The following is an 11,833-nucleotide window of genomic DNA, read 5'->3' on the forward strand; positions in this document are numbered from 1 at the left end:
ACCAACCCCGAGCGGGTAGGGGCGGAGTGGGTACCCGCGGGTTTGGATGGTATTGCCATCCCTAATTATTGTTTGAGTTTGAATGAGTCTGTGTTGAATTATTGTTGTTGCTTGTGATTTGTTAGTTTGGCTATGAGGAACAACTCAACTGTGGTTATTTTAATGATTTTGGGACTATTGTGATATGATATTTTTTAGAAAATTGGTGAGATTTGGTAGTTGAAAGATTGAATTAAAAATTGAGAAAAAATTGGTAATAGTAAAAAGAACTTAGAACTTAAAACTCAAGCTAAAAACTTGAAGAATTTTAAAAATGAGATTCAGTTTTTTTGATAAAGTTATAATCGGAGAATTATATTTGATAATAAGTAAAGTTTACGAGTAAAATGGATATTTTATAAAAGTTCAAGCTATTTTTATAAATATGAAAATAATTGAGGATTTGAATATAATTTTATAAAATATTGAGGTTAAAAAATAGAACATTAAAAAATTCGTGATTTAGAAAGTAATTGATAAAAGTTTAAAAGTAAGGTTTTATAAATTAAGTTTTAAGAAAAGATATGAATATATTATTTATTTACTATTTAAAATATCTTGTTTATATTATTGTTATTATTATTTTATTAAGAATATTATCTAGTAAAGATATTATTAATATTATTATATGTTAGAGAAGAGCAAACAGAGTAATTTTAAAAGCTTTAGAGAACACAAACTTAATTAAAGTACTTTACATTCTTTTCCATAAGATACTTAGGGAAAGGCGAGGGAAGAATGTGAAGTTGAGTTATGATAAAGAATTAAAAGATTGAAGAAAAGAAGAGAGAAAGAAAAGAAGTAAGAAAATAAAAGAAAGTATTAACTAAAGGGATATCTGCTATAGGAGAGCAGATTTCTGCCACAGGAGAGCAGAGACCAAAGATAAAAAGACTTTAAAAGACTATTTGCCAAAGGAGAGTAGAGAGCAAAGACTAAAAGATTTTAATGAACGTCTGCCACAGTAGAGCAGATAGAAAAGAAGGTATTAATTAAAAGGATCTCTACCGCAGTAGAGTAAAGAGCAAAGATTGAAAAGAAATTGAGTGCTGTTTGGGCCTTAGTGCCAAGTGTCTAGTGGGGATGGCGATACGTAATGCTCACTTGACACTATAAGGACGGCTTAGTGGGGACGGCGATGCGTAATGCTCAGTGGAGACTGAATGGAAGGTTCCCCATGAGGATGGCTATGCGTAACGCTCATGGAGGGGATGTTGATACTATAGGGACGGCTCAGTGAGGTCGGCGATGCGTAACGCTCACTGTAGATCGTAAAGAAGGTTCCCATGAGGACGGAAATGCGTAACGCTCATAGAGGGGACGTTGGCTGAGATAAGGACGGCGGTACGAAACGCTTATCTCAGGAATAATGTCGGGAATCGGGCAACAAACCGACACATGAGCTCATGGCCTGTATAGGACTCAGCATGCATCATACTTATTTGCGCATACTTGTTGTGATTATGTTTTCATGATTGTGTGTGCTTGTGATTGGATTCTATGTTCTGTAATTGCCTTCTAATTTGTGTTTGTCTTGCATTGTTTGTGTTTATGATTGATTCTGTTTTGTGATTGAGTTTTGATGGTAATTCGTGTTGAATTGGACTGTAGGCCGAGTTGATTTAATTTGGACCAGAGACCGAGTTGATTTGATTTGGGCCAAAGGCCGTGATTGGAAGGACCAGCAATAGGCTTTGGTTAAAATGGTTTTTTAGTAAGCGGTGAAATATATGAAATATCATTTTGCGTGAAATTTTTATAAGGAAAATAAGAGTTTTAAATTTGGATAATGAACTTAACTTCTAACCCCAACCCTACTAAGAACTCCCCAGTTCTTACCCCCTATCTCCACCCCTTTCAGCTGCAGGTGCGAAGGCTTATTGCGAAGTTGCGGAAGCACAAATGAATATGTTTACGAGTTGAGTTGCTAGAATTTATTTTTCCCCTCGCCTTATCAGTTAGAGTTTTATTCAGAGGGTAGATTCTGTAATTGCTTTTGTATGTAATACTACAATGTATTATTAATATTAAGTATGTGAATATGTGTTGTTTGTTCTTGTTGGTAAAGTTATAAGTTTTAGTAAAATCATCGATAGTTTTATGCGTAAAGGCTCAATATTAAATAGATAATAAAAAGAATTAGGTTAGTAACACCTCGCTTTTGGTACGATCATGAGGTGCTAAAAGTTAAGATGTTACACAGAGAATAGCGATGTAAGAGGGTTAGGTCACATTAGGGTTTGCTTTCTTAAACTATGCTATTTATGTGAGACGTGCAGATATGCGAATCTGCAGATATCACTGCCAAATCCGTAATCTGATACTACTATAGTGTGAATCGGATCTGATCCGATCCGATGGCTCTACAGTTCGGATAATATCCGCAAAATTCAGATCGAATGCAGATAATTACCGCGAATATGCAGATATTATCCAATTCATGTGCAGCCCTACAAAATCTATAGAAATAGATAAATTACCTTTTTGTCAACAAATGTTTGAAAAATAAAAATCAATTATGATTTTTATATTTGAAAATTTATTGAAGGGAACAAAGTTGGATTTATTGAAATTTTCGAGTAATGATTAGGAGTTCTAATTTATTCTCCTAATTTCTGTTATTTGTAGTTAAATAAGTAAAAATTTAAATATATATCATTTTTTAAAGTATTAAAAAAATAAAAATATTTAAAATTAATTTTTTTATTTAAAAATTAAGAAGATAAATTAAAAATTTAAAGTATTTTTCAATGGTTAATTGACTAATTGAATAGTTTCATTATGTAATTTGTTAAATAATTTAAAGAATTAATATTATAGCGTTGGGTTCATTAACATTTTTTGTCCTAGGATTAGTCAAGCTTAATAAAGTAATATTTATTATTGTATGTGTTTGTCTTGCATTGTTTGTGTTTATGATTGATTCTGTTTTGTGATTGAGTTTTGATGGTAATTCGTGTTGAATTGGACTGTAGGCCGAGTTGATTTAATTTGGACCAGAGACCGAGTTGATTTGATTTGGGCCAAAGGCCGTGATTGGAAGGACCAGCAATAGGCTTTGGTTAAAATGGTTTTTTAGTAAGCGGTGAAATATATGAAATATCATTTTGCGTGAAATTTTTATAAGGAAAATAAGAGTTTTAAATTTGGATAATGAACTTAACTTCTAACCCCAACCCTACTAAGAACTCCCCAGTTCTTACCCCCTATCTCCACCCCTTTCAGCTGCAGGTGCGAAGGCTTATTGCGAAGTTGCGGAAGCACAAATGAATATGTTTACGAGTTGAGTTGCTAGAATTTATTTTTCCCCTCGCCTTATCAGTTAGAGTTTTATTCAGAGGGTAGATTCTGTAATTGCTTTTGTATGTAATACTACAATGTATTATTAATATTAAGTATGTGAATATGTGTTGTTTGTTCTTGTTGGTAAAGTTATAAGTTTTAGTAAAATCATCGATAGTTTTATGCGTAAAGGCTCAATATTAAATAGATAATAAAAAGAATTAGGTTAGTAACACCTCGCTTTTGGTACGATCATGAGGTGCTAAAAGTTAAGATGTTACACAGAGAATAGCGATGTAAGAGGGTTAGGTCACATTAGGGTTTGCTTTCTTAAACTATGCTATTTATGTGAGACGTGCAGATATGCGAATCTGCAGATATCACTGCCAAATCCGTAATCTGATACTACTATAGTGTGAATCGGATCTGATCCGATCCGATGGCTCTACAGTTCGGATAATATCCGCAAAATTCAGATCGAATGCAGATAATTACCGCGAATATGCAGATATTATCCAATTCATGTGCAGCCCTACAAAATCTATAGAAATAGATAAATTACCTTTTTGTCAACAAATGTTTGAAAAATAAAAATCAATTATGATTTTTATATTTGAAAATTTATTGAAGGGAACAAAGTTGGATTTATTGAAATTTTCGAGTAATGATTAGGAGTTCTAATTTATTCTCCTAATTTCTGTTATTTGTAGTTAAATAAGTAAAAATTTAAATATATATCATTTTTTAAAGTATTAAAAAAATAAAAATATTTAAAATTAATTTTTTTATTTAAAAATTAAGAAGATAAATTAAAAATTTAAAGTATTTTTCACTGGATAATTGACTAATTGAATAGTTTCAATTTGTTAATTGTTAAATAATTTAAAGAATTAATATTATAGCGTTGGGTTCATTAACATTTTTTGTCCTAGGATTAGTCAAGCTTAATAATTTATTATTTTAAAATTAATTTTTTTATTTAAAAATTAAGAAGATAAATTAAAAATTTAAAGTATTTTTCACTGGATAATTGACTAATTGAATAGTTTCATTATGTAATTTGTTAAATAATTTAAAGAATTAATATTATAGCGTTGGGTTCATTAACATTTTTTGTCCTAGGATTAGTCAAGCTTAATAAAGTAATATTTATTATTGTATGTGTAAAGATTAAATATAGAAATACAATTTGTTGTTATATAAAGTTATTAGCAAGATTATGTATATTTTGATAAGACAGACACGATACAATAAAGGAAAAATGTATATACCTACTCTAAATAATTTCTATTTTCTAGTCAAAATATCAGGGGTTTAATTAAGTGTTCCCTACTCCATGTCTAGGTCCGTCTCGGACTCTCGGTGGATAAAATACTCAAATTATTGAAATTAGTCTATGATGACGAGGAACCCGAGAAATAAATAACACGCATGTGATTACGTAATGTATGCCCTTTGTATAAAATTTATGGTTTTGTTAATCAATTACACTCCACATTCATACAATAACCTTAATCAAGGGAACTAAGTTATTTTTCATTCACGTGCCTTTTCCACCCCCCTATTAATATAATTACATAAAATTTTTTCTTTAACGTAAACTTTTTTCGATTTGCATTGCATTTATTTTTAACGTAATAAACTTTTGTCATTTTTTTTGTCATTTTTTTTCTGGTTTTGTCGTTTTTTTTTGTTTTCTTCTTTAATCTGTATTGTATTTATCTTCTTTCTATTCTTTTTTATTTTTTTCTTCGATCTACATAGCATTTATCTTCTTCATTTTCAGATTTCAATAGCATATAAAACAATGAATGATTCAATTTCAAATAAGTTGAATGATAGCGATTTGGATTATTCTTCTGAATCGAATCAAGTGGACGAGATTTGGATTATTCAATTTTGAATTAAATTGAATGAAATGTAATTGTTAAATTCTAGATACAGCTGTTTTGAATTGAATTGAATGCAATTGCTAAATTCTAGACGCAGATGTTTTAAATTTGATTTTATTTAATGACAATGTTTGGTTCATTTATCATTGTACATTGGTTTCGTTTTGGTAGTATTTCTCGGTTCATTCTAGACGTAGGTGTTCTGAATTTGAATTTATATAATGGACAATATTCGGTCCATTTAGTATTATACAATGATTTCGCTTTAAAAATATTTTCGGTTTATTTTACAGTCCAGATGTGTTGTGGATGAACAATTTGTCCCAAAGGTTGGGATGACTTTCAAGACACTAGAAGAAGCTGAAAAGTTCTACAAAGATTATTCCAAACTTGCCGATTTTTCTACCAAAATAAGAAACATGACTTGAAAGGGAGATGAGATTAAGAATCAACTAATTACATGTAGTAGAGAGGGGAAGCGGAAATCCAAGATATCTCCAACCCTGAAGACAAATCCCTCAGCTCCAATAAACTGTCCAGCCAAGATTTACGTACATATATTGAAGGACGTTGATCTTTGGATAATTTCTAAAGTTGTTCTGAATCATTCACACTCTTGTTGTCCAAATCGAGCAGAGATGCTCAAACAACACAGGGAGCTAAACATGTTTGTGCATTGCACCATTGAAAACAACGAGAAAGCCGGAATCAGACCGAGTAAAATATACCAGTCATTCGTAGCAGCAGCGGGCAGTCATCGGGAACTAAGTTTTATCGAAAAAGACGTGAGAAATTACATTACAAGGGAAGTATGGAATGTTTCCGAACAAGACGATGCCAAAGAATTTAGCAAGTACTTCAGTGTTCTTCATATGCATGGATCCTCCCGCTGAGGAGTTCAATAAAGTCCTAGAAGTAGGGGTGAGTCCATTATAGAAGATTTAGAGTTGCACCCAATCAGCAAACATATTTTGGGGCATTTTCTCACCACTTTTTTGTACCTTTTTCAAGTTTCATAGAGAGATTCTTCCTCTTTCTGAGTGAAAGTTTGGATATCATATCTCAACTTTGCCAACCTCTGTGGTGGAAAGAATTTGTTTAAGAATTTATTGACCAAATCATCCCATGCTGCAATGCTCTCCTTAGGTTGAGTTTCAAGCCACTGCTTAACTCGGTCCTTTACAGAGAATGGAAACAACATTAGGAAATATGCTTCAGCATAGATACTATTGGATTTGACGGTATCACATATTTGTGGGAAGTTAGAGATTAACAAATTAAGATCTTCCTGCAGGCTTCCACTGAATTGGCAATTTTGTTACACTAAAGAGATGAGTTGAAACTTCAACTTAAAGTTATTTGCCTCCACAGTGGGCCTCACTATACTACTCCTATACATATTGCTTGTGGGAGTAACAAAGTCGCCGACAGTCCTCCTAATATTGTCATTATTGGTGTTGTTTGACATGCTTTCTGCCTGATGGGTGGAAATCAGATTTCCACACAAAAACTCATCGGCAAGTGTACCGGGTCGTATCAAGTAGTAATAACTTACTTAGGTGAGGTCGATCCCACAGGGATTGATGGATCAAGCAACTTTAGTGGGTGGTTAGTTTAGTCAATCTAACATTGGTGAATTAAGTGAAATGTAACCAACAGAAAAGAAATTGCTAGGAATTTAAAATTGTAGAAAGTAAAATTGCAGTGAAAGTAAAGAGCAGAATGTAAATTAGATGAAGCTTAAATGACAAGGAAAGTAAAATTGCAGCAAATCTCACTTGCAGGAAGTAAATTGACAAAACCTTAAAGAACAAGAAATGTAAATTGCATCAAGTGTAAATCAGCAGAATGTAGATTGGACAAAAATTTAGAGAGCAAAAAAAGTAAATTGCAGCAAAATGTAAAGGGGGCTGGGTGCTGGAAAGAAAAAAAGCAGTAAATCAAGCAATCGAAGAGATCTTGAGAACAATTGCAGAAGATGTAAATGTGTAGGAATTGTAAATCAAGCTCACAGCAAACTCAAATGTAAATTCTAGAATAACATAATTGCAGGAAGATTTAAATTGAATGAAAAGTGAATTCAGATCATAGCAAGCTCAAATGTAAAGTTGCAAAAGGAAATTTGCAGATGGAAAGAAGAAGAACTTCAAATTCTATAAACGAAGTTGAATTTAATTATAATAGAAGTGTAAAATTTCAGAAAAGGGAAAAGAGAACTAATGCTCTCTAGCAGAGCCAGCCTTTTTAATGAAATGGAAATGATGCCTTTATATAGGCTTTGCAAAATGAAATTGAAATTAAAAACAAATTACAATTTAAATGAAATTCCTATTCTAACTATCTCTTGTGCTTTTGAGTGATGATAATGGGCTTTGCTTGCTTTGGATTTGAAGAAGAGTGGATTCGGATGGCTTGGTTCAAGTGGCATGGGTCAGGGTTGCTTTGGTTCAAGTTAGTTGGAGGCATGGGGCAGCTCCCAGGATAGTGCTCCGTTTTGTTTTATGAGCGCAGCGTTCTTTGGTCAAGCATGCTTCCTTCGTGGCTTAGCTCTCCTAGTGCTCACTAAGTGAGCACTGTGCTCAAATTATGAGCGCTACTTGATTCCCCTCTTCGAGCCTTGGTGAGAGCACTGCTTAGTTGGTTTTTGGGTCTTAAAGATGCCTATCATTTGTGCTTCAATTTCATGCCAAATATAGATTACTATATATCGTTGGAAAGCTCTGAATGTCAGCTTTCCAACGCAACTGGAAGCACATCAATTGGATATTTTTAGCTCAAGTTATGGTCCTTTGAAGGAGGCATGGTCATGCTGTCACAAGGCTTAAAGAAAAGCCCGAAAATGCTCACATTTGTGAGCATAGTGCTCACTTATTTGAGCGCTTAGCATTTGTTTTTGCTTTTCTTTCTTCCAGGACACGAGAATGCTCACATTTGTGAGCATAGTGCTCACTTCTTTGAGCATTCCTTGCTTGGGCCTTGCATTCCTTGGTTTAATGCGCCACACTTTATTTTCATGTGCCACGCTTCTTAAAGCGTGGCCTAAGGTCCAAAGCGTGCCCAAACTTCAAAACGTGCCCAAAATTTCTCTTTTCTTTTTTTAGCTTATTTTGTGTTTTTTTTACTTCTTCTTCTTCTTATTTTCTACAGAGTTTATAAAATCAAAATATCAAAGAAATATACCATTTAAGCACAAAAGAATACAATATTTAAACACTAATCATCAATTTCTTATATCAAAATGCATAGAAAAACATGACATAATGACATGTCATCACTGCCTCAAGCTCCTCTTCAATTTCCTCTATTAACCTCTTGCTATTTAAGTTCACATATCAATACATATATTTTTTGGTTGAGCGTGTGTTGTTAGTTGTTTGGTTTTTTTATTTGAAGAAAATAGGTTAGTGATCTCTCTTTGTTCTTTTCTGATTGGTGAATAGGATTTTATAAGAGGAATTGATTGATCCATATTTGTTCATTTTGATGATTTAATATTTGAGTTTTCATGTCTCATTAGCTTTGTATGTTGACAAATTGAACGCTGCTATATCAGCTGGAAGGTAGTTGATTGAGCTGGCAAAGTTTTGTGATTGGTTTGTATTTGGTTATTAAATATATTTTTAGGGCTATTAATCACATTTTCTTACTCAAAAGGTGTCTTAGAAGAATTTTGTACACATGTCATGAATCCAAATATGGTAATCCAAACAAATCTTGTATTAATGCAAATACGGAACCTTATTCATAGTTCCATTTTTAATATGCGGAAATGTTAAGATGGCAGAGGTTTCATAAATCAAAAATACTTTGCATGTTCATAACTACTTGTTATTAACTCATCTATGCGGCAGTTATCTGATGGGTGTCGGTATTCTCTTGACGGTTTAGAAATTCTCAATTGAAGTCTCGTTGTAAAGTATAATTTCTAAACCAATCAGGAATTTTTCCATGCAAAAATTATGGTTTTGTCACGAATAACAAATCCCAATTAAAACTAACCGAAGTATTTGAACTCCGGATCGTCTCCCTAGGAGTGCATGCGTATTAGTTATGATGGGGTAAAAAGGGATTTTTGTTTATGAGATGGCAAGAAAGTAAATTGAGCGAGTAAATAAAGAAAACAAAATAAAGAACTCTTGGCTAAGACTTGGGTACTCGAGATCACCATTCCAGTTAACAAACCTATTATTGACAATTATGAGAGGCCAACCCATTAAGTCTACTTCTCGAAACTTTAAGTACGTAATATTTACTCCTAGACCGGAAGTATGTCAAATAGGCCTAATCACATCCACCCATAAGTCCTAACCTACCTACTAATTAGCTTAGTAGTGGGTTAGCGTCAATGAGCTTCAAATTGATCACACAGGATTCTCAAATTACCAAAAATTGAGAAACCAACACACAAACTAAGAGGATCAAGGTGTAGAAAGGAGAAATTATAGAAGAAACAAGATGAGATCAAGTAATTAAACATAAAATTAAAATAATCTAACCTAATCCTAACCTAATTCTAGAGAGAAGAGGGAGCTTCTCTCTCTAGAAAACTAACTAAAGGCTCATATTGGCTAAAACTAATTGCTCCCTCTTTGCTTGGACTTCAATTCTGCATGAAATACACTCAGAAACAAGTTGGATTTGGGCATGGGCAGCTCAGAAATCGCCCCCAGCGTTTTGCCTTCAAGTGGGCCACGTGAGGGTATTGGCGTGTGCGCGCCATGTGCGCGTGCGCGTCGATGGCAAATTCTCAATCTGCACGGATGCGATATGTACGCGTGCGCGTCCTTTGGTGCATTCCCAATCCTTGTTTCTCCATGCATTCTCCCTTTGTGTATGCTTTTCTCCATGCATTCTCCCTTTGTGTATGCTTTTCTCCTCATTTCTTCCATCCAATACTTGCCTTGTGGATCTGAAATCACTCATCAAACACATCAAGGCATCGAATGGAATTAAAGTGAATTAAAATCACCAATTTAGGGCCTAAAAAGCATGTTTTTACACTTAAGCAAAATTCAAGGGAGAATTACAAAATCATGCTATTTCATTGAATAAATGTGATAAAAAGTGACAAAATCCCCCCAAAATAAGCATAAGATAAATCACGAAATCGGGGTTTATCAAATCTCCCCACACTTAAACTAAGCATGTCCTCATGCTAAAATCAAGAAGAAGCAAAAGGGTATTAATATTTATTCAATGCAACTACTAAATGCAATCTATCTACATGATGTAATGGCTTAGTCAAAATAAATCAACCTCCAAGAATACGCATATAAGCACGAGGGCCATGGTATTAGCAATCAAGCAAACCACAATTAGATTGAATCATGGAAAGAGTTCATAAACTTGCAAGAAAAGAGTATCACGGGTGGAAACATGTAATTGAGCGATCGAACCCTCGCCGGATGTGTATCCGCTCTAAACACTCAAGTGTATGGGGCTGATTCACTCAATTCTCCTCTAATCATGCTTTCCAAGATTTGTTTTTCATCTAACAATCAACACTTACTTTATGCATGCATACAAATATCTTGAGGTCTTTCCCACAGGTTGTAACGGGGCTAGGGTCAAGGTAGGGTGCATGTGGTTAAGTGAGCTAGAAATTCGAATCTTTGATTAACTTAAACTTCACACCTAACCTATGACGACCTATACAATTCTGAGCAAACCTAACTACCCATTCTTCATTTTTCTCTCACACTCATGTATTCTCTTTTGATCGCCACACCTATGCATTGACTCTTATTGAATTTCACTTTGGGACATTTTGTCCCCTTTTTATTGCTTTTCTTTTTCTTTTTCTTTCTTTTCTATATATATATATAACTAAAATATATACACTAGAATATCAATGCACATGATTTACACATGATTAATACATGAGTATATACTCAATTCTCAATATTTTCAACAAAGATAAAAATTACACTTCTATCTCTACTCAATGTTCCCAACTCTCCCAAAATTAATTGACAAACACTCTTACTAGTCTAAACTAATCAAAGATCCAAATTAAGGAATATTTATTATTTTTCACTTAGACTTGTAATGTGCTACAATTAAGAACAAGTGGGTTAAGCGTAGGCTCAAAATCGGCTAACAATGGAAGATAAAAGGGTAAGTTGTTTTGGGTAAGTGAGCTAATTGAACAATGGCCTCAATCATACAAATGCATGTATACACAAAATAATGGACATATAGAATTAAACAAATTAAGGATTACAATCATAGGAGGAGAATAATGCACACAAAAATGAAAATAAGTGATTATACGTGATGTAACCACACAATTAGGTTCAATTCTCACATATTTGTGTTCTCAGCTCAAAACATGATCCATAAGTATATAGCTCAAGCAAGTTCTAAAAAAAAATTTCAACCAATTGGATGGGATATTTAAAAAATTTCATCGATCAGAGGTTGAAGGTATAAATTGTTTTGGATTGTATGAGCCAGGAATAACATAAATTTAAGAAGAGGCAGTGATCTTTCATATATATTTGAAGTGAAAGATTGTAAAAGGTAATAATTATAGGCCAACAAGAATAAGGGAGACTGAATTGAATGTTAGAGCAACTGTAATAAGGGACTACATTCAACTTTTGTTTATGGTCCATTTG

The 11,833-nt window shown here is 33.3% G+C and overlaps 1 long non-coding RNA gene across 1 annotated transcript in view; it reads left to right on the forward strand.

Moving 5' to 3' along the window:
• Positions 185–11,833, forward strand: part of LOC110265611 — a 13,879-nt gene continuing 2,230 nt past the window's right edge. Inside the window, exons 1-2 of the long non-coding RNA XR_002351774.1 lie at positions 185–205; positions 11,633–11,639. This is a non-coding gene — a long non-coding RNA (uncharacterized LOC110265611). The remainder of the gene's footprint in view (positions 206–11,632; positions 11,640–11,833) is intronic.

The sequence above is a fragment of the Arachis ipaensis genome, chromosome B08 (genome assembly GCF_000816755.2).
Source record: "Arachis ipaensis cultivar K30076 chromosome B08, Araip1.1, whole genome shotgun sequence".
Taxonomy (NCBI): Eukaryota; Viridiplantae; Streptophyta; class Magnoliopsida; order Fabales; family Fabaceae; genus Arachis; species Arachis ipaensis.